The 23,942-nt window shown below is 35.6% G+C and overlaps 1 protein-coding gene across 4 annotated transcripts in view; it reads left to right on the top strand.

Moving 5' to 3' along the window:
• Positions 1–23,942, top strand: part of lama (lamina ancestor) — a 77,935-nt gene that overhangs the window by 44,098 nt on the left and 9,895 nt on the right. For all 4 annotated transcript variants that reach the window (XM_067788656.1, XM_067788654.1, XM_067788657.1 and 1 more), the window contains exon 2: positions 7,623–7,676. The gene's annotated coding sequence lies outside the window, so the exon portion shown is untranslated. The remainder of the gene's footprint in view (positions 1–7,622; positions 7,677–23,942) is intronic.

The raw sequence follows: 23,942 nt of genomic DNA, 5'->3' as shown, positions 1-23,942 counted from the left end.
GCCCACCCTAATGGCGATATCTCGAAAAGGCGTCCACCTATAGACCTAATGCCCACTCCCTCTTAAAATGCTCAGTAACACCTTTCGTTTGATACCCATATCGTACAAATATTCTAGAGTCATCCTTGGTCAACCTTTATGGCGATATCTCGAAAAGGCGTCCACCTATAGAACTGAGGATTACTCCCTTTTAAAATACTCATTACCACCTTTCATTTGATACTTATATCGTACAAACACATTCTAGAGTCACCCTGGCCCACCCTAATGGCGATATCTCGAAAAGGCGCCCACCTATAGACCTAATGCCCACTTTCTCTTAAAATGCTCAGTAACACCTTTCGTTTGATACCCATATCGTACAAACATTCTAGAGTCACCCCTGGCCCACCCTAATGGCGATATCTCGAAAAGGCGTCCACCTATAGACCTAGTGCCCACTCCCTCTTAAAATGCTCAGTAACACCTTTCGTTTGATACCCATATCGTACAAACATTCTAGAGTCACCCTTGGTCCACCTTTATGGCGATATCTCGAAAAGGCGTCCACCTATAGAACTAAGGATTGCTCCCTTTTAAAATACTCATTACCACCTTTCATTTGATACCCATATCGTACAAACACATTCCAGAGTCACCCCTGGCCCACCCTAATGGCGATATCTCGAAAAGGCGTCCACCTATGGACCTAATGCCCACTCCCTCTTAAAATGCTCAGTAACACCTTTCGTTTGATACCCATATCGTACAAACACATTCTAGGGTCACCCCTGGCCCACACTAATGGCGACAATTCGAAAAGGCGTCCACCTATAGACCTAATGCCCACTCCCTCTTAAAACGCTCAGTAACACCTTTCATTTGATTCCCATATCGTACAACTAGAGACACCCCTGGTCCACCTTTATGGCGATATCTCGGAACGGCGTCCACCTAGGGAACTAAGGATCACTCCTTTTCAAAATACTCATTAACAGCTTTCATTTGATACCCATATCATACAAACATATTCTAGAGTCACCCCTGGTCCACCTTTATGGGGATTTCTCGAAAAGGCGTTCACCTATAGAACTAAAGCCCATTCCCTTTTAAAATACTCATTATCACCTTTCATTTGATACCCATATCGTACAAACACATTCTATAGTCAGCCCTGGTCCACCTTTATGGCGATATCCCTAAATGGCGTCCATCCATAGAACTATGGCCTACTCTCTCTCAAAAAAAAAATACTCTTTAATACCTTCCATTTGATACACATGTCATACAACCACATTCCAGGGTTACCCTAGGTTCATTTTCCTACATGGTGATTTTCCTTATTTTGTCTCCATAGCTCTCAACTGAGTATGTAATGTTCGGTTACACCCGAACTTAGCCTTCCTTACTTGTTTAAATTTGAAGTTTTTCCTATATACTATTATAAATCCACTTAGGAAATGAAATACTATTGATATAAAGCTCTTTTTGCAAAGATATAGCTTATTTTATTCGTCCACGATCCTTTTAAAAATGTTTTATATAAAAGTGGGCGTGTTCCTTACCCACTTTCGTTATTTTTTCTGCAAAGCATTCTTTATAGTAAAGGCAACCTCTCTGCCGAATTTTGTTACGATAGGTTTAACGATTTTTGATTAATAATATTTGTAAAATTTATTTTAACACAAGTGGGCGGTGCCACGCCCATTTTAAACATTTTTTTTTCAAATTTTATGAAGAGTCTCAATATCAGTCCACACGTCAAATTTCAACATTCTAGGTGTATTATTTACTAAATAATCAGGTTTTTTGTGTTTTTCAAAATGTTAAATATATAAAAAGTGGGCGTAGTTATCATCCGTTTTCGCTCATTTTCAATGCCAATCTATTCGGGGTCCATATTAGCTCGTGTACAAAATTTGGTGAAGATATCTCAATATTTACTCAAGTTATCGTGTTAACGGACAGACGGGCGGACATGGCTCAATCAAATTTTTTTTCGATACTGATGATTTTGATATATGGAAGTCTATATCTATCTCGATTCCTTTATACCTGTACAACCAACCGTTATCCAATCAAAGTTAATATACTCTTTGTGCAAAGCACGCTGAGTATAAAAATGTGGTCGTGGTCCGCTCCTTTCCCCCTATTTGCAGAAATTTAGTATAACAGCTGTTATACGAGGTGAAAGTTAGAAGTCGGAGTCTGCCTTTTCACCTCGTATAACAGCTGTTATACCAAATTTATTAAAAAAAGAATTCAGCCCTTCAAATAAGGGAAAAGAGCGGACCACGACCACATTTTTACTTTTTCAACTTGCGAACGTGTTAACAAAAAAAAAATAAAATTTCGAAATGTAGAATTTCGAACTTCGAAAGCCGATATCTATTTTTTGGAGGCTATCTTCGAAAAACGGAGATAGTAATTTGTTTACTTTAGCCTCAATCTCTACAAAAAAGTGGGTTTTGTCCAATACCCAGAAAAAAGTTGATTTTGTCGCATAGTGTTATTATTATAAATACGAAACAACAGGTTTGACTCACTTATTTACTTCGACTTCCCCTATTTGGCATATCTTTTTAACTTTTCAATTCAAACCCTAATAATAATTTATCCTCCAAAAATATCATGAATTTCAGGTCTAAGTATAATAAGAATCAGGTAAAATAACAGTTGCAATAAATATTGGAAAGTGCTATAACTTCTTTGTTTATTATTTTAGTAATATGGTTTAAAAGCAGCATTTTCTTGAATTTTTAACTACTTTCGTTTGGTAAGGAAAAAAGGATACTTTAGGGAAGTACAACTTTGTTAGCTGACCTAATCATGTGAAAACGACTTTATAGCTTAAAAGGACATTAAACGGAAATGTGAAGCTTCTCAAGGCCAAAATAATGACATATCAATTTTAAAAATCGGACGTCAAATAACCAAGTTACAACGAAAAAACCTTTTCGGGTGTATTTCGAAGGATAAAACAAAATATTTTTTTCCGAAACCCTCTCAACATAATCTTTAAATTTAGGGGCGGACATTAGCAACTTTTTTTTTTTGTATGGAGACCAACCCAGTCTAATACGCATCAGCTATGTAAAACACTGGTAAAGTTAAGTGAAAGGATATACTGCGGATGCAATGAATAAAAGCACAAAGGCTTCGTTGGCCTGTTAATGTTATGCGAATAGGTGAAGACGCTCCGGCCTCGAAAGTGTTTCCTTCGTCCCCCTATTTAGAAGCAGATAACCCGGAAAGGAGTTAATATAAGCTTTAAAAAACCAAGCCTCTGCAGACAATTGAATATAGATACATACATACATACATAAATTAATAACGGCACAATACCGACCCAGAATATTAATTTCATTGAAATAAAAAAAAAACTGAAAGGCTGCAGCTGTTTGCTTTAAAAGATGATATGCATATTTCTGCTTTGGTGTATATACAAAAGTACATATGTATGTACTTGCAAAGTCTGGCGTGTGATGCACTTGCGCATGCGCAACAGTAGAAATTAAATAAATATCCCCGTTTTGATTGCGTTCATTTATTGCTAAAACCACAAGCCATGCTGGAAACGTAAATATACATACGTATGTACAAAAGATTAAATAACAATAATAATAAAGTTGGAATTACAAATGTACATATGTACTAAAATCGAAATTGATCCCATAACAATAAAATTTATTGCAAAGACACTGTATTGGGTGGTCGCCACATGCGTCCTTGTTTATTTAGCTGGCTGGTGCCGTAAGAAGAAACATTTGCTTTTATTTAAAGACCCTAGGGGATCGGGTTTCATATCTGATATGTATGTATTTTTAGCCTTTCTAAATCAGTCATTTTTCTCTCGCGTCGAGACAAATATATTTTAATATTCGATATTCTCTAACGGCGGCCGCCGTGGTGTGATGGTAGCGTGCTCCGCCTACCACACCGAAGATCACGCCTCGGGAATAGCATAATCAAAATATTAGAAGCAAGTTTTTGCAATTAGAAGAAAATTTTTCTAAGCGGGGTCGCCTCTCGGCAGTGTTTGGTTCAGAGTGCTTGCTAAAGCTCTCAGTGAAAACTCATCTGCCATGCAGATGCCGTTCGGAGTCGCATAAAACAAAACGGAAGTTTTAGGAAACTTGCAGTTTCAATGGGTGTTAGAGGCGTTGGTTCCAAATATGATGTGGATAGACATTACATCCAGGATATACAATGTGTTTAAAATTTCACATTATCCATATCGAAGTTAAGTGACGCGCGTCTGTCTCCCTGGGAAGTCTTATACTGTTTTCACACAGACGGCTTATTGAATAATAAAGGCAGTTTTCTACATTAAGACGCTTATTGAGCTCAATCTTCCCTACAAAATTCGAATCTATAATTATTTCATTAGTAGCTAATCGAATACCTAATGAAGTCAAAAGCACAATGCAACTCTGTTGGCAGCCTTCCGCTTCTTAGTTTTTGGTGTGTTCAGTGCTTAAAAATGTCATTTGTCAAAGTAAATGTCATTGTCTGCATGGCGGAACGATACAAGGTGGCCGCATCGAACAGCTGATTATAACCTTTTTTATTTGATTTGATACATCAACTTCCGGCGCAGTACGATTGTGACATTTGCCCATCGAATTTGGAATTTTTTTTGTTTGTAGGTATGTCACCACCTTGTATCGTTCCGCCATGATTGTCTGTCATATAGCATTGTCATTTTATTCGCTTGACATTTCATCCTTCATACTAATCGAGCAGTTACTGCTGTGTGAAAGCAAAAAATTTACGATTTCATTAGAAGGTGAAATGAGATCATTAAGTTTCTGTGTGAAAACAGTATTGTTTCATCAACTGGGGTTATGGGGTATTGACCTCTGAGAATGGGGTTCACCGGGCGTTTATCAGCGTATGAAATTGCGGACTCATTGTACCTGAGAGCCTGTTTATGCTCATCTAGTTCAAACGGCTGAATTCTTGTGTGCCAAATTTCTTTATAGTGCTTGTGGAGACAACTCCTTATGTCCATGGGAAGCACGAATTGTTCGAACAGAAAACTGTTAGGACGTCCAGCTTTCTGAGTATATTACATAATCTGTTTGTTCGTTTCGAGGCAGCTCTGGAATTGAGGGTTTTGTTACTGCTCTGCGGGTGCCTGGTCTCACCAAATACAGACTATTATCGAACGTCACTTCCTGTATTTTTGGGTGCCAAGCTGTCGGTAGCGTAATGACAACGACGTGGATATCCGATATTGTCGACCTTGGCTTTATCCGCATTGTAAATAAGGATGGATTTGGTCGGTGATATTGAAAGTTTACTCAAGGCGAAAAAACTAGAGACACTAGTGAGATTGTTTCTTTTTTTTTTTTTGAAGCATTATTCATCAGTGTAAGGTCATCAGCGTAAGGACGGGACTTCCTTGGAATGTGCTAAACCTTGAAAATAACTGAGTTATAATATTACACAACTTAATTTCGATTATCGTTTCGTTTTTCGACAAAATTTCGGTCCAATTGAGTAACGTAATAAGGCCCCTGATCTGAAGATCTAAAATCAGTAAAATTTTCGAATCGATTAGCACTGAAGGAATAAATCAAATGATTTATTTTGTTTTATTGATTTTCCGACAGGGTGGATAAATGATGTATATTGTAACGATTTTCCGTCATCCCTTGTCAAATTTGGTTTTGAGACAAACCGGTTTCGGCGTTGTGCCATCATCAGTGTCGATTTTCGTTTTAATCTGTTGTTGTTTGTCCTGTATTTATAGTTCGTAGGCATGTGAGCAGGTATTGTCAAAATTGATGCTTGTTATATTTAGTTTTTAATACTTCAATATGTAGTATTGTTTCGGTGGCCGTTGACTTTCTATATATGTCATAGTTATATCTTTTGGCTTTTTTATCAATATTTACCGTGAGGTCTAGATAGTTGATTCCTCCGCCTTTTTCGGTTCCCATTGTAAATTTTATATTTCCGTGCTGCCTGTTGAGGTACTCCAGTACAAGTTCTTCGTTATTAGTAGTTGAAACGCATATTTGTCATCCACGTATATAGCATAAAATGACACGCCTAATTTGGAATTCATCTCCTGTATGTACTTTTCTTCCAGATTTTGCATGAACACTTCCATAAGAATTGACTTATCTTGTTTGGTTGATTTTCCGACAGGGTGGATAAATGATATATATTGGAACGATTTTCCGTCATCCCTTGTCAAATTTGGTTTTGAGACAAACTGGTTTCGGCGTTGTGCCATCGTCAGTGTCGATTTTCGTTCTGATCTGTTGTTGTCGTTTGTCCTGTATTTATAGTTCGTAGGTATATGAGCAGGTATTGTCAAATTGATGCTTGTGTATATTTAGTGAATGAACACACAGCACATACACATAACTAAATATACACAAGCATCAATTTGACAATACCTGCTCATATACCTACGAACTATAAATACAGGACAAACGACAACAACAGATCAGAACGAAAATCGACACTGACGATGGCACAACGCCGAAACCGGTTTGTCTCAAAACCAAATTTGACAAGGGATGACGGAAAATCGTTCCAATATATATCCATAAGAATTGCTGATGTGGGGCTTCCCATTCCAAGACCGTTTGTTTGTCTATATATTTTTATTGTTGAATTGAAAATAGCTTTGACGTAAAGTGGTTTTTAGTGTATTTGTGATTTGCATACTTTTCACTTTGTTTTTTGTATTATGAACTATTGTTGACCCAAATATGTCCAAAGTCTCCGATAGTGGTATTGATGGGTATAAATCTTATGTCAAAAGATACCAATTTGCTGTTCTTTGTTAGCTCTACGGTCTCAAGTTTCTCTATTAGCTCTGTTGTGTTCGTTCTTTAGCTCCAGAGTATCTTTCATTATCGTTTTTATATATTTGGACAGTTCGTAACATGGTGCCGATTTAAAATTAATGATAGGCCTCATTGGCGTGTCCGGCTTGTGGATTTTTGGTAGCGAAATCAGTGGAGGAGCCGAAGGGTTCATTTGGACCAATCTATTTGCCATGTTAGAATCCACATATTTGTTGCATTTTTTATAGCAACTTTGATTTGTTTTTGGAATAAATTAAATGTAATTAAAATTTTTTATTACGATTAATCATGCTTATTTCGATTATCGAAATGAGAATCGGTGGAAGGGATCCAAGGGGTTGTTAAGGACAATACCAAGCTTCACAGGTTATCCAACCCAATTTTCAATTTCAAAGCGAATCCTGTTACAAATAAAAAAGTATCATGCACATATTTAGCAGGCGGTGTGGAAGGAGTGGTGGGTGAGTTGACCTTAAAGGTTGAACATGGTCATATCAAGTTGAGATGGTCGCGCTAGTACCTTAATGATAACACCTACCGGAGCTGCGTACCGGATCTATATCTGGCAAAGCACTCCGATAACACTTATCAGAATATCTGGGGAGTGTCTTTTATCGTTAAAACAATAACAACAACAGATCTAGTCATATTTAAGCATCGACACTTAAGAATGAAGACAAGATTGAAAAGAAACTAATCTGGTGCATTTAGCTAATAATAACCTGCTTCGGACAATTGGAATAAATTAAGTTTATTTTGAATAAATATACAATTTTTCATTTGGAAATAATATATAATTTGTTTTTATTGCAGTATATCAATGGGGTGATTTGTGGAACAGTACTCTCCTGAACCCGGGACCAAAAGGTAAACATAAAAATTTTAGTATTTTTGATTTTGGATATGTAAAAGCAAGAAAACTAGTTACGCACGGCTAGCGCACATTGCATGTCTGTTATAGTGTCCGAAAGGTGATCCCCTAGCTCTTTAATACTCTTTGAATTTGAGCATTTTACGTACCCTCTATCTCAAAGCCAAATGAGTAAGTTAATTGCTTAGTGAACCGAGGTTAAGCTGCTGCTTATCACGACATAATAATAAAAAAAGAGAAACTCATTTAAAAATGTATTAATTTACAAAAGTATCTAAGTAAAACAATAGAAATAGTAGTAGCTCGATCTGAATATAAAGAAAGAAAATAAATCTATTCGGGTTAATTAAAGTCCCTTGTAAAGTAATGAATAAATATCGGCATATTGTAGGAAATATCTACACCGTAGATAATTTTCAAAATTGCTACTCATGAATTGACTGATTGATCATACTCATTTCCGTTGTAACAATTTGTAAGCAATCATCATAAAATCAGCAATTCCGTAATCGGGTAAATGGCAATACAAATCAATTAAACGAATTTCAAACATTGTTGCATACAAAATAAGTAAATGCATACATTTAAAAAGCTCAGCTACACCCAAAATACGTTTAAAAGCCCAATACTTAAAAATGTTGGTTCGTGCGCATTTCCAGAACATTTCTTGAACACTTTAGGAAATGCTGAAAAATTGCCAGTACGAGTAATTTTTTACCATACAAACAAGCTTTTGCATTGTCTGTATGAGGCTACATGGGCTTTCAACCGCGTGTTTTGGTTTGCTCATCTTTGATTTAGGCACATTTGTATATTAGATTCACCTTCTGCATCTGCAAGGCAGACGAGTTTTTACTGAGGGGATGTTCCATCGTCACGGGTGGGACTGTCGTACGCAATATTTCATCTTTGTTGAAGCATTCTGATAAAAACAGCTAAAGATTTCTGGTTCCAAAAAATATGTTGAGACACTTAACATTCAACCATTACTTAAAAAGAATCAAAATATCCTTGTATATAAGCAAATTATAATAAGTTTTATAACTGTCATGGGTGGGACAAAGCAAAGACGAAAAGTGAAGTTATATATTATAAAATATCTGCGAATATATGAAAGTAGCTTGTTTTGTTTAAATACCATTAGATAAACGAACATTTGGGAAACCAAACAAATTTCAAAAAATAATTAGTTTTTCTTAAATGGTTTTATTGGTAAAATCCAAACTATAAGTGTCACGGGTGGGACAGCATTTGTCAGGGATGGGATATGTTCGAATTAAAAGCATTTAATGAACTTGTTTATAGAAATTAAAGTATTTCAAGGTTTCAAAATATGGTTTACGTCATAGAATCAGTTCATGGGCTAAATAAATTTGAGTTACGGAAAATTCTAAAAATGTTTACTTTCTGGGGCTTTGAGTCAGATTCAAGGGTCATGAAAAACCCAACTTCATAGATGTCGTATTTTGATTAAAATTTCTACTGGACATATTAGTTGATATCTCTAAGAGGACTATATGGCGTATTAGCAATGCCTTGTTATTTCTAACAAATGTTTCTGCGTACTTGGGTGGGACATTTTTTATTGTCGAATAATACCTTAACAACTTCAGGGAAGTCAAAACTGAATTGTTGGATATATTTTAAACTTAGGATTACAACTTTAAATTTTTTTGTCACGGGTGGGACACAGAACTAATACTGTTCGATACATCTAATAATACGAATATAAGGCTTTTTTTTTGAAACAACTTCATTGAATAGAGATGAGTTACGTTTCTTTTGTTATTAATCCCTCGAGTAGTAAATTACAAATTGTTTCACTGTTTTTCAAAACAAGCTAGTCCACTCTATTCAAAATTTTTAAGTCAGCACATAACTTTAAGAGTAAAAAAAAGGCATTGAAAATTAATTTTAAGACTAAATTTAATATTTTAAGGTTGATTAAAAGTTTTAAAACATTTGTATTCACACTATCTCCAGTTTTATAAGAAATATTATCTATGCACCCAGGTTCACTTTCTCATGAAACCTCCCTGAGAAGCTTTTCATGGCAGAAATACACTCGGATTTAAGCAAACTCGCATTTAGGAAACAAATCACTGCCGATGGATGACCGCGTTTAGAAAAACTGTTTTCTACTTGAAAGCAATTTTTTCTAATTTTTTAAAGTTTCTTTGGCCGGAACTTGAACCCAGAATCTCCGGTGTGGTAGGTGAAGTACGCTCCCACCATACTACGGCGGCCGGTATGCTGTCACTAGTTCACATACGCCTTTCATCTTTTTTGCCATCGTCAAAAACCAATGCGAGTTTTGAGAGACCTAGAACTTGTAATTTGTGAGACTAGAGCCTATTGGGCTAAAAAACGGCGCATTCAAAGAAATTCAGAAAACTCTGAATAAAAAGTTGGAAATAGCCAACGAAACTGTGTATTTAATGGTAAATGAATTTATTGAGCTTAAACTTCGCATTATTTATGTGCCCTATTTCTAACCACCAGTTTTAGTCTAAATCCCAAAAGTCGAAGATCTGTTTTTTATTTGTCAGTGTAGTGTATATACATAGTTATGTATGTATGTGATTATGTACGGCATTATTTCTAAACGTTTTTAAGACAGCAATATCCATACATTCTTTTTAATACCAACTCAATAAAAAATTAATAATTGCATTAATATTTTAGTGAGAATCCGGCAAAAGGTTAATAGCTCTTAAATCATTGTCAAAATTCGTTTCAAATTTATGTTTAGACTAGTACATAAAAAATATGTACCTTTAATTTTTTGAAAACCTCACAATTTCCTACTAATTTACTTAACATTTCATTGTTCGTCTTTTTGTTTTTTTATTCCATACACACACTGAAAGAAAAAAGCTGATGTAAACAACCGAGTTGCGAGTCAATTCAACCGATATTTCTGTCAATTTTTATTTATCGCAAATAGCTGTTAAATAAACTTCGCAAAAATTGTTCATTCTGCATTAAGTGTTTCAAAAGTCAAATGAACAAAAACAAAAAAAAACAAAAAAGGTTCTTCAAATGTAAGCCACAGCTCTGTTAAAAAATACAATATTTGAGAATATCGCTCAGAAATTGATTTTCTAATTAAAAGCAAAATGTTTTTCTAAATATTTTGATGATGCTTTTTTAAGCCTTGAACCCAGGATTTTCGGTGTGGTAGGCGTAACAACGCTACCATCAGACGACTGTGACCGCGTAGATGTGCTGTGTTGGCTAACAATTGAAATGAAAACTGTTAAAATAACAGATTGCCGCCAACATTACAGTGGTTGCTGATATAACAGCGATTTCGGTGGCACGATAGTCATAAAAACAAAGTGGTGAGCGCCGTGAGCGTAAGTTTTTCTTTAAAATTAGCTGATGCATGGAAGTTGTACGCTGTTGTAATGACCGATGAAATCAGTTCTTTTAACAGAAAAATAAGTTAGATTAATTGATATTCTGGCGGCCTCCGTGGTGTGATGGTAGCGTGCTCCGCCTACCACACCGTATGCCCTGGGTTCAAACCCCGGGCAAAGCAACATCAAAATTTTTCTAAGCGGGGTCGCCCCTCGGCAGTGTCTGGCAAGCGATCCGGGTGTATTTCTGCCATGAAAAGCTCTCAGTGAAAACTCATCTGCCTTGCAGATGCCGTTCAGAGTCGGCATAAAACATGTAGGTCCCGTCCGGCCAATTTGTAGGGAAAATCAAGAGGAGCACGACGCAAATTGGAAGAGAAGCTCGGCCTTAGATCTCTTCGGAGGTTATCGTGCCTTACATTTATTTATTTTTTATTTTTTAATTGATATTCTGTCATTTTTATGTGATATTGTTAACTTGAGACCAATAGTTTTTCTTCTATTAAAATAACTAAACAAATTTGTTTTCTTAACAAGAAGCTAGGTTGAATGAACCATAATGCGTTCAATTTTACTGAATAACTGTTGATTCAAGAGCAACAAACCTCATTTTTGCTTTTACTAGCTTAATTTATCTCAGTGTACCTCCTTCTTTGATTTACCAGATTTATTAGCTGCTTTTATTTTTGAAATCTGCAACTATTGTATTTGTATTCGCATTTCAATTCTAGTGTGTTTACTTTTAAAATTTACATTTGTCTTACATTTTAGTAGGAAATCGCAATAAATCTGTACAAGAAAAGTTTTGTTTACTAATAAAAGCTAATAATTTTAGATGGGATATTTACATTTGTATTTTGGGTGATTCGAATGGTTTTCTGATCTATTTGCGCTATTGATTGAAGTTTTTATAGATTGAGATTTGCTGAACATTATTAGATTGCGAATAAGGAAATTAATACATGCCACCACTTATGGCAAAGATACTTGCTTCCGTATACATTTTTTTTCATGTGAAGACCCTATTTTAAGTTTTGAATTTCACATCCATACCCTACAATAAATAATACAACCTCTTATACCGTTTTCACACAGAAACAAAATCGAATCACAATTCTGTTAAATGAAATAATTAAGTTTCCCTTTTCATACATGCATTTTGCTTCGTTAAGCGAACATCTGTCAGCAGCTCCAAAAAAATATTTCGTTTATAAAAAAATAGTTAAAATGGAAAGCAGCCGTTTCCTTCTTAACTATAAATCCAATCAAAATAAAATACATGCGCAACTACCCATAGATGGTGCACCTAATGAAATATGTGCCTATTTTCGAAAAAGCCATATTATCATTTGCAGCAAATGCAGCGAAAATTAAATTTTGAATTTTTTCGTGTTGTTCTATTTTTCGTAAATTGTTGAAAATAATTTATTTTTATTGTCATTTGTTACATTGACAATGAAATTCGAAGCACCAAGCAAAACCGACTGGATTTTTCACTCGATTAGGCATTCAATAAAGCAATAATGAGATAATTAAGAACTTGTATTTTGTATGGAGGATTGAGTTCAATTAAGGCCTTAATGTAGAAAACTTGACTAATTATTTCATTAATCCTCTGTGTGAAATTGGCATTAGACTTCTGAGATAGAGTTTTCAAGCGTGAAGCTTTTATTCTTCAAATGAGATAACTATAAATTTGTATTTTGTATGGAGGATTGAGTTCAATTAGGGCTTTGATGTAGAAAACTTGACTAACTATTTCATTAAACCTCTGTGTAAAATTGGCATTAGACTTCCGAGATACAGTTTTCAAGCGTGAAGCTTTCATTCTCCAAATGATGTATGAAGTCAAAGAAGTAGATAAAAAAGTTTATGCTGAAAACTTATAGTCAAATATAAAATCAAAAAGATTTAGCCCTCAAAAGCGTGCAATCACCCATCAAACATAGCATAAACAACTAGCAGCGTACGCACAAAGTCAAGTTCACTTTGGAAAAAACGTAAACCATTACGAATTCTTTTAACTCTTAGTAATTATGGAAAATGAAAGCGCACACGTCTATATGAATGTTAGGGTGTTCCCTTGAAATTAATTTTGATAGTAGCTCCACTTTAAACTACTTATAGGCAGCGTCCGCCTACACGTGAAGGCAGCGACTTTAGCCAACTACGAAAATTCCATTTCTAATCTATTCACCATTGCTTAAAATCTAGAAGCTAAAAGTATATGTCTATTTTTCAATGTAAGTTTTCAAATTTATTCCAAATAAACTTAAACGAAGTTATAAAAAAGGTACAGTAAACTCACAAAAAAAAAAAAAACTTAGGTACAATAGAGATACATAAATAATAATGTTTTTATAGTTCATTTTATATTTTTTAACAACAAAAAAACGTTTTATTTTTTAACTTTTGTTTTGCCATTTGGCGGTAAGGTATCGTGCGATATTTAAGTTTATGTTGGCATGAAATATGTATGAAGGGCATTAGACTTCAAAATCCATGATGTGGTCCTCAGAAGATGATTCATTATTATTGCTACATTCATAAATATTTTTTGTGTTCATTAATTTTAAGATATCGTTGTTTTTTCAAAGTCATAACAGCATTTATTCAGCCGTTTAAGACCACTTCGTATTGTCAGAAGTGAATTCAACATAACTAAATTAATTTTGTGTCTGTGTTTGCTTTTAATTAAACTCATGTTTGAAAACGTTTTTTTCAATTTCAGCATTACTTAGTGGCAGCAAAAGAAATATAAGCACAAAATCGAGAAGCTCTTGGAATGGGTTTTTTCATTTAACGTGTTCTTAAACTCTTAACCTCAAAGCAAAAACTTAAAGTTGAAGTCAAATTTTTCCAATTTTGGAATTTTTGCATTTCTAACCTAGTTATTTCATCAGTGCTATACTAGTTTTTTTTTCATTTTTGAAATATGAAAACAATTAAGGTTTCACAATTCTCAATGTGTTTTCAACTGAAAATAAATCTATTTTGCTAAGCGTTTCTATATTTTGCGGCAAGCGTTGCCTTAATTGCTCTATTAATTTAATTATGAAGTCGCGACATATACATATTACGTATCTTTCTTTCAATAAATTCGTCATCTTCTTCTTCTTCTTTTTTAATTCGTATATATTCTTCAAAGGTATAACGAAAATAAGGTGCGGGAGACAAAAATTTATTATAATCTGAAGTTAAAGGGTCGAAAATCTTAGAAGGTGACACTATGCTGTTGCACAAGCTGGAAAAGCAAATGTACAACCTCATGATTAAAGTTTTTGTTATCAGTTGAGTACCGAGTTGCAACATCATATATAACGAAACAAATAAAATAAAACTTCACTCATAAAAGACATTACAAATTTCACAATACGTATTGCCGACAAAAAGAGCTAGGAGCTAAACCGGAATTCTTGGAGCTAAACGCAAAAAAAAGGGCTAGATCTAGCTCCAAAAGCACCAAAATGGCAACACTGTTAAACAGTTTCGAAAAGCTTTTCTCTATGTAGAATAGTTTGAAAAACATCTTACAAATATGATGTCGTGAACATCCATCGTCGTATATAAGAACGGGTTTCATAGAGACTTGTGTAACTTGTTGACAAGCGAGATTTTCTATTGAATTTGTCGGCTGATTTAATTTAAGCTGTTAACGATTCTGTGCTATCAAAGGAACTTTCAGGACTTGCAGTGAAAAATCCTATAGCTTCGATGTTTTTTTTGTCATGCTTATTGATATTTGCATTTCTTTTTGGGTGGTTAACGCATACTCCTATCCGACGATTACTGTATCGTGTTAACAAACTTCTTCTGCGGTATTTACGTAAAAACGACATCCCTGGTTATCATGTGGCCCACATCAATTAGTCGAGAAGAATAAACTTTATATGATACGTCAAGTTGTCTTTTTTTCTGTCTTACTCTGCTTGTTTTCGTCATTTCTTAGGAATTGTGTGGTAATTTCTTATAGACATTTTTTTTGATGTTGATGCTCTTAATATCCTCCTAACTTTGCATTCAAAGTCGATTCATTTCGAATTTTGCCAGTAGGCAACTTTTTTGCCGTTGTCTTGCCATATAATGTCTTTTTTCAGGGAATTGCACCAAGGAATGACCTATTTAAAAAATTGCATTTGTGATGCGACTTGCGAAACGAAGGAGGTTAAGGGTGGGATGATGGTAAGGTTGAGAGTGAGAATGATGGAAAGTTTGGGGAAGGGCAAGTTGAAGAAAAAGAAGCGTGGGTAGAAGGAGAGGGATAAGAACAAAGAAGACCGCGCGGGAGAGATATAAGGATACACTGAGGGAAAAAGAGAAATGGAGCAGAAGCAGAAGGAGAGAAAAAAGTTAAGAGGGAGAGGTAACTGGAGAAAAGTGGCAGACAAGAGTTAAATAGGAGGGGATGTGGAAGAGTAGAGTAAGAGAGGAGAGGGAGGGTGTGACATGGAACATTTTGAAATTATTTCAAAGTAAATGAAGGTAAAGGCAGGATAACGCCTAGCTTATATTAGTATAAGAAATATCTTCTTTTCCCAAAAGTGAGTCTAGGGACGATCTATTCGAAATAATCAAAAATGAATGGAGGCAGAGGTAGTAGGTGAGGGTACGAAAGTGTAGAGAAAGATTGAACTACACAGACTTCTTGTAATTCTTTGAAATAATGGCAGGTAAACCCAAGTTCGGACAGAGCAACGTTTGTCGGATCTGCATAACTTAATTTTTGTGAGCTTTAGCTCACCCTAGTATACAGATATAAATAAATATGCATGTTTGTATATAATGAAGAAAAAATTGCAGTGCCTGTATATAAATTGATCATTTTTTTCGTAATTATAATTATTTTATACATATTCCAACTTTAGTAAGATCCAAGTGCCTCGCGCACCCCATGTTTTCTGTTAACTACTTGAAATTCCTCAGTTTGTTTGATAATGTTTACTTAACTTTTTTATTATTGCTTCATCTCTTTTGTGGCAAAAATTATATTTCAATTTGGGCCGATTGTTTTTATTACTATTGTTCTTAATGCAAATCTAAAAAATATTTTTTCGCAATTGTCTACATATTTACTATTGCTGATATCGTAACTTCGGTATCATTTTAACACGTTCATGCGTCAAACGCTACTTAGAATGACGTAACAAAACACTATATTGTTTATGAAGAAACTTCTGGAAAATTTCTTCTATGGTGATCCGAACTTTCGAGCTTATTGGGAAGTCTATACAAAGAAGTAAGGAACTGTCTTCGGTTGTGACTTCATACCTTCCATGAATGGAGCTGAATAAAAATATGTTCAAATATTCATAAAATCTTAACAAGCGGTTGTATGGGATATATATGATATATATGACCGATTTAGACGTATTTTCAGACTATAACGTATGACATATATATAAGCATCTTGTAAAATTTCAAGCCTCTAGTTGTTAAAATAAGGAAGGAATTGAGAAAAACCTCTCAACTGAACAACTGGTTCTAAAACAAGCTAAAGAAATTATATTGAATCTATTATCAGAGCAAATGGTGGTATGTGATAGATGTTATATATATGACCGATCCTGATATTTTTACAAACAACAATGTATGCCTTATGTCTAAAGATCCTGTGCGATTTCAATCCTATAGCTGCTAAATGAGGAATAAATGGAAAAAATCTTCTTTTTCGAAATATCAGCTGTATGGGTGATATATGTATGCTACAGTGGTCCGATCCAGTCAGTTCCTACAAAAAATTAATGGGACACCCAAATAAACATGCTCATCAAATTTCCGCAAGATATCTCAGAAATTGGGGGACTAGTTTGCTTTCAAACACGAACATGGCTAAATCAACTCAGCTCGTCCTCCTGATCATTTCGCTATACTTATTGGTGGAATTATCTCTTCTTCTTTAAGGACTTACAACTTAAATTCGTGCCAAACTTAATATATCATTTCATTTTCATGAATTTGTAAAAATGGCATTAAACTGTAAGAGAAGCGTTGGGCTGATTGTGTCACTCTCAAAGGAGGCTATCTTGATAATTAAAGTCGAATTTTGCCAAAAGAAATATGATTTTCTAATTTAGTCCAAAGTTTTTTCGACCCACTTGTTAAAATTCGCATTCGCAACATTTTCAATACAATACAAATATTTATATTTTAGAATATGGATCTTTTTATAGATTTTTACAGAAATATCTTAGCAGGGTGCCCGATAATTTTTTCCATCTTTTTGTTTATACTTTTATACTCTGTCTTGCTATTAATGTTTTTAAATTTTTTTTTTGTTTATACAAAATGAATATCTATTCCACACTTGTGGTTATAAATTAAATTTATTGATCTTTTTATATACAAATGCTTGTAATTAAAAAAAAAAAATTTATTGAAGAAATTTAAACAAATAAAAGCAAGAAAGGCTCCTAAATTAGAAATGTAATTTTTTGAATTTACGCATACTATCGTGTTTCTGAACTCAATACCTATCAATCTGCGTAATCTATTCAATAATTTCTCTACTAAGGGAAAACTAAAATTTCGTATATCACCCATTCTTTTTTTGCGTTTTTTGTACAAGGTATTTATTTTCAGTTGTTTGTTGTTAAGATTATGTGTACAACCAAATATTATTTGTTTGCGATTTCATTGTATATTAATTGTGTATGCATTGCGAAAAAAACTTTTTTATTAAAAACATTTTCGACATGTGCTAACACTACTTACCGTTTTGTGCTAAAGAGTTTATATCTCTGCTGATCTGCAATGGAATCGTAATATACGATCATGGATCGAAAACTATTTTTACTCAAGCGATAAAAATTAGGCTATACAAATATAAAAAAAAAATAATATATTTTGGATCTAGTGAGTACGCATTGGGATAAATGGTATCTTTGAAGAAAATACACTCTAAATAAACCGAAGCTATTAGCCGCACTATATGTTGTAATGAGAAAATATACGAAAATACTATTTAGGCATAGTTGGCTAAATTTTGTATATGAAAATTTTTGGAAACGATCACGCGATGTCAGCAAGAATATTCAAAATTGATTTATAGCCAAGTTCACTTCTATCTCGGCTGCCAGTTCTAAAACGCCTTATCTCAGAAACACCCTATTCTGAAATGGCCCGTTTTTCAAAGGTTTTTTGAGATGGATATTTTCAAAACGGCAGCCGATATAGGGAGATATTCTGATCTCCAGTAGCGTGACCTGCCTACCACACCGAAGATCCTGGGTTCAAGTCCCAGGCAAAGCAACATGAAAAGTTTAGAAGCAAGCAGCAAAAAGTTTTTCTAATTGTCGTCGTCCCTTGGTAGTGATTTTGCAAAAACTACGGGTGTTATGCCATGAAAAGCTTCTCAGTGAAATCTCATCTGCCTTGCAGATGCCGCTCAGAGTCGGCGTAAAACATTAAGGTCATGTCCCGCCTATTTGTAGGAAGAAATAAAAGGGGGACGGCGTAAATTGGAACTTCTTTTATTTTTTTAGCCTTGTATTTTTTTGCAATATCTAGGTAGTTTCCTAAACTAATTAAATATATTTAAGTTTACCTTTCTACGATCCAGCGAAGTTAGAACCTGCAGTGAAATGTTTAACCTGTCCATTGTGGTCCCAATTAAATTTTTTTGCCATACGTTTACCTAATGCAGCGTCGAAGTTGAAAGTTTGCAAGGCCAATAGTGATGCACATAAGTGCAGGGCCTGAGATAGAGCCATTCGGACCACGCTCACCTTCACCGCTAGTACAAGGCAATATGTGGAACTTTACTTTCAACTGAGTATTTCGCACATATTACATTAAATATTTTGCACGTTTACATATAAATATATTATATTTTGTATACATATATATGTACATATTCTTTTTTTTGTTTTTTTTTAATTTCCTGATAACAAATATAGAACATTTCGCCTATATATCGATAATACGGCGGTTACAAATTGGTAACACTCCGATCACAAATGGATAACTTTTCGATAATAAATCGACAGATTTTTGATAAAAAATCGATATTTTATAACAAATCGATACATTCGCAGCTAATCGATAAACTTTTGATAAAATCCATAACTTTTCGATAAATAATCGATAACTTATGTATAACATATGGATATTTTTTCGATGAAAAATCTATCACTTTTCGATAACAAATCAGTAAACTTACGAAAGTAAATTGATTATCTTTTGATAACACATCCATAAGTTTTTGATAAAAAATCGATAGCTTCTTCATAAATCGATAAGTTTTCGATAACAAACTATTGGCACTACATTAACAAATGGAAAACAATTTTTATAACAAATCAATTAAATAATCGATTGCTCATTGATTACCTTTGTTATTTTATATCCGATAACTTGTCTATACCTCGTCGATTACATACCTATAAGAAATCTTTCCTTTCCCATTCATTTCATTTATTTGGCTTTTATTTCCCTTCCTTGCCTTGATTTCGCTCATATTAGTTTTGAGCTAGACAAGTTTTCTACAGGGCCACCTTGAAGGTCGCCTACTACTCTGAACAGAACTTTACCACATGCTTAGATTCTAGGACGATAACTGTTTTCTGTGAAAAAGGGCGAAATCGGTTGAAGCCACGGCCAGTTTTTATACACAGTCGGCCGTCTGTCCTTCCGCCGTTAACACTTGAGCAAAAATCGATATATCTTTACTGAACTCAGTTCACATAATTATCTGAACACACTTTGTATTGGTATAAAAAATGGCCGAAATCCGACTATGACCACGCCCACTTTTTCGATTTCGAAAATTACGAAAAATGAAAAAAATGCCATAATTCTATACCAAATACGAAAAAAGGGATGAAACATGGTAATTGCATTGGTTTATTGACGCAAAATATAACTTTAGAAAAAAACTTTGTAAAATGGGTGTTACACCTACCATATTAAGTAGAAGAAAATGAAAAAGTTCTGCAGGGCGAAATCGAAAGCCCTTGGAATCATGGCAGGAATACTGTTCGTGGTATTACATATATAAATAAATTAGCGGTACCCGACAGATGATGTTCTGGGTCACCCTGGTCCACATTTTGGTCGAAATCTCGAAAACGCCTTCACATATGCAACTACCATAACTCCCTTTTAAAATTCTTATTAATACCTTTAATTTGACACCCATATTGTACAAACACATTATAGAGTCACCCCTGGTCCACCTTTATGGCGATATATCGAAAAGGCGTCCACCTATAGAACTAAGGCCCACTCCCCTTTAAAATACTCATTATCACCTTTCATTTGATACCCATATTGTACAAACAAATTCTAGAGTCACCCCTGGCCCACCTTTATGGCGATATATCGAAAAGGCGTCCACCTATAGAACTAAGGCCCACTCCCTTTTAAAATACTCATTAACACCTTTCATTTGATACCCATATCGTACAAACAAATTCTAGAGTCACCCTGGTCCACCTTTATGGCGATATCTCGAAAAGGCGACCACCTATGCAACAACCACCACTCCCTTTTAAAACCCTCATTAATACCTTTAATTTGATACCCATATCGTACAAACACATTCTAGAGTCACCCATGGTCCACCTTTATGGCGATATTTCGAAACGGCGTCCACCTATAGAACTATGGCCCACTCCCTCATAAAATACTCTTTAACACCTTTCGTTTGATACCCATATCGTACAAACGCATTCTAGAGTCACCCTGGTCCACCTTTATGGCGATATCTCGAAAAGGCGACCACCTATGCAACAACCATCACTCCCTTTTAAAACCCTCATTAATACCTTTAATTTGATACCCATATCGTACAAACACATTCTAGAGTCACCCATGGTCCACCTTTATGGCGATATTTCGAAACGGCGTCCACCTATAGAACTAAGGCCCACTCCCTTTTAAAATACTCATTAACACCATTCGTTTGATGCCCATATTGTACAAACAAATTCTAGGGTCATCCCTGGTCCACCTTTGTGGCGATATCTCGAAACGGCGTCCACCTATAGAACTAAGGATTACTCCCTTTTAAAATACTCATTAACACCTTTCTTTTGATACCCATATTGTACAAACAAATTCTAGGGTCACCCCTGGTCCACCTTTATGGCGATATCTCGAAACTGCGTCCACCTATGGAACTAAGTATAACTCCCTTTTAAAATACTCATTAACACCTTTCATTTGATACCCATATCGTACAAACGCATTCTAGAGTCACCCCTGGTCCACCTTTATGGCGATATCTCGAAAAGGCGACCACCTATACAACTACCACCTCTCCCTTTTAAAACCCTCATTAATACCTTTAATTTGATACCCATATCGTACAAACAAATTCTAGGGTCACACCTGGTCCACCTTTATGGCGATATCTCGAAACGGCGTCCACCTCTGGAACTAAGCATCACTCCCTTTTCAAATACTCATTAACACCTTTCATTTGATACGCATATCGTACAAACGCATTCTAGAGTCACCCTGGTCCACCTTTATGGCGATATCTCGAAAAGGCGACCACCTATGCAACAACCACCACTCCCTTTTAAAACCCTCATTAATACCTTTAATTTGATACCCATATCGTACAAACACATTCTAGAGTCACCCATGGTCCACCTTTATGGCGATATTTCGAAACGGCGTCCACCTATAGAACTAAGGCCCACTCCCTTTTAAAATACTCATTAACACCATTCGTTTGATGCCCATATTGTACAAACAAATTCTAGGGTCATCCCTGGTCCACCTTTGTGGCGATATCTCGAAACGGCGTCCACCTATGGAACTAAGGATTACTCCCTTTTAAAATACTCATTAACACCTTTCTTTTGATACCCATATTGTACAAACAAATTCTAGGGTCACCCCTGGTCCACCTTTATGGCGATATCTCGAAACTGCGTCCACCTATGGAACTAAGGATAACTCCCTTTTAAAATACTCATTAACACCTTTCATTTGATACCCATATCGTACAAACGCATTCTAGAGTCACCCCTGGTCCACCTTTATGGCGATATCTCGAAAAGGCGACCACCTATACAACTACCACCTCTCCCTTTTAAAACCCTCATTAATACCTTTAATTTGATACCCATATCGTACAAACAAATTCTAGGGTTACACCTGGTCCACCTTTGTGGCGATATCTCGAAACGGCGTCTACCTGTGGAACTAAGGATTACTCCCTTTTAAAATACTCATTAACACCTTTCATTTGATACCCATATCGTACAAACGCATTCTAGAGTCACCCCTGGTCCACCTTTATGGCGATATCTCGAAAAGGTGACCACCTATACAACTACCACCACTCCCTTTTAAAACCCTCCTTAATACCTTTAATTTGATACCCATATCGTACAAACAAATTCTAGGGTCACCCCTGGTCCACCTTTATGGCGATATCTCGAAACGGCGTCCACCTATGGAACTAAGGATAACTCCCTTTTAAAATACTCATTAACACCTTTCATTTGATACCCATATCGTACAAACGCATTCTAGAGTCACCCCTGGTCCACCTTTATGGCGATATCTCGAAAAGGCGACCACCTATACAACTACCACCTCTCCCTTTTAAAACCCTCATTAATACCTTTAATTTTATACCCATATCGTACAAACAAATTCTAGGGTCACACCTGGTCCACCTTTATGGCGATATCTCGAAACTGCGTCCACCTATGGAACTAAGGATAACTCCCTTTTAAAATACTCATTAACACCTTTCATTTGATACCCATATCGTACAAACGCATTCTAGAGTCACCCCTGGTCCACCTTTATGGCGATATCTCGAAAAGGCGACCACCTATACAACTACCACCTCTCCCTTTTAAAACCCTCATTAATACCTTTAATTTTATACCCATATCGTACAAACGCATTCTAGAGTCACCCCTGGTCCACCTTTATGGCGATATCTCGAAACTGCGTCCACCTATGGAACTAAGGATAACTCCCTTTTAAAATACTCATTAACACCTTTCATTTGATACCCATATCGTACAAACGCATTCTAGAGTCACCCCTGGTCCACCTTTATGGCGATATCTCGAAAAGGCGACCACCTATACAACTACCACCTCTCCCTTTTAAAACCCTCATTAATACCTTTAATTTGATACCCATATCGTACAAACAAATTCTAGGGTCACACCTGGTCCACCTTTATGGCGATATCTCGAAACGGCGTCCACCTGAGGAACTAAGCATCACTCCCTTTTAAAATACTCATTAACACCTTTCATTTGATACCCATATCGTACAAACGCATTCTAGAGTCACCCCTGCTCCACCTTTATGGCGATATCTCGAAACTGCGTCCACCTATGGAACTAAGGATTACTCCCTTTTAAAATACTCATTAACACCTTTCATTTGATACCCATATCGTAAAAACGCATTCTAGAGTCACCCCTGGTCCACCTTTATGGCGATATCTCGAAAAGGCGACCACCTATACAACTACCACCACTCCCTTTTAAAACCCTCCTTAATACCTTTAATTTGATACCCATATCGTACAAACAAATTCTAGGGTCACCCCTGGTCCACCTTTATGGCGATATCTCGAAACTGCGTCCACCTATGGAACTAAGGATAACTCCCTTTTAAAATACTCATTAACACCTTTCATTTGATACCCATATCGTACAAACGCATTCTAGAGGCACCCCTGGTCCACCTTTATGGCGATATCTCGAAAAGGCGACCACCTATACAACTACCACCTCTCCCTTTTAAAACCCTCATTAATACCTTTAATTTGATACCCATATCGTACAAACAAATTCTAGGGTCACACCTGGTCCACCTTTATGTCGATATCTCGAAACGGCGTCCACCTGTGGAACTAAGCATCACTCCCTTTTAAAATACTCATTAACACCTTTCATTTGATACCCATATCGTACA

This window comes from Eurosta solidaginis, chromosome 5 (assembly GCF_040869045.1).
Source record: "Eurosta solidaginis isolate ZX-2024a chromosome 5, ASM4086904v1, whole genome shotgun sequence".
In the NCBI taxonomy this organism is placed as follows: Eukaryota; Metazoa; Arthropoda; class Insecta; order Diptera; family Tephritidae; genus Eurosta; species Eurosta solidaginis.
Note: the sequence above shows the minus strand (reverse complement) of the source record. Positions and strands in the feature narration are given on the sequence as shown.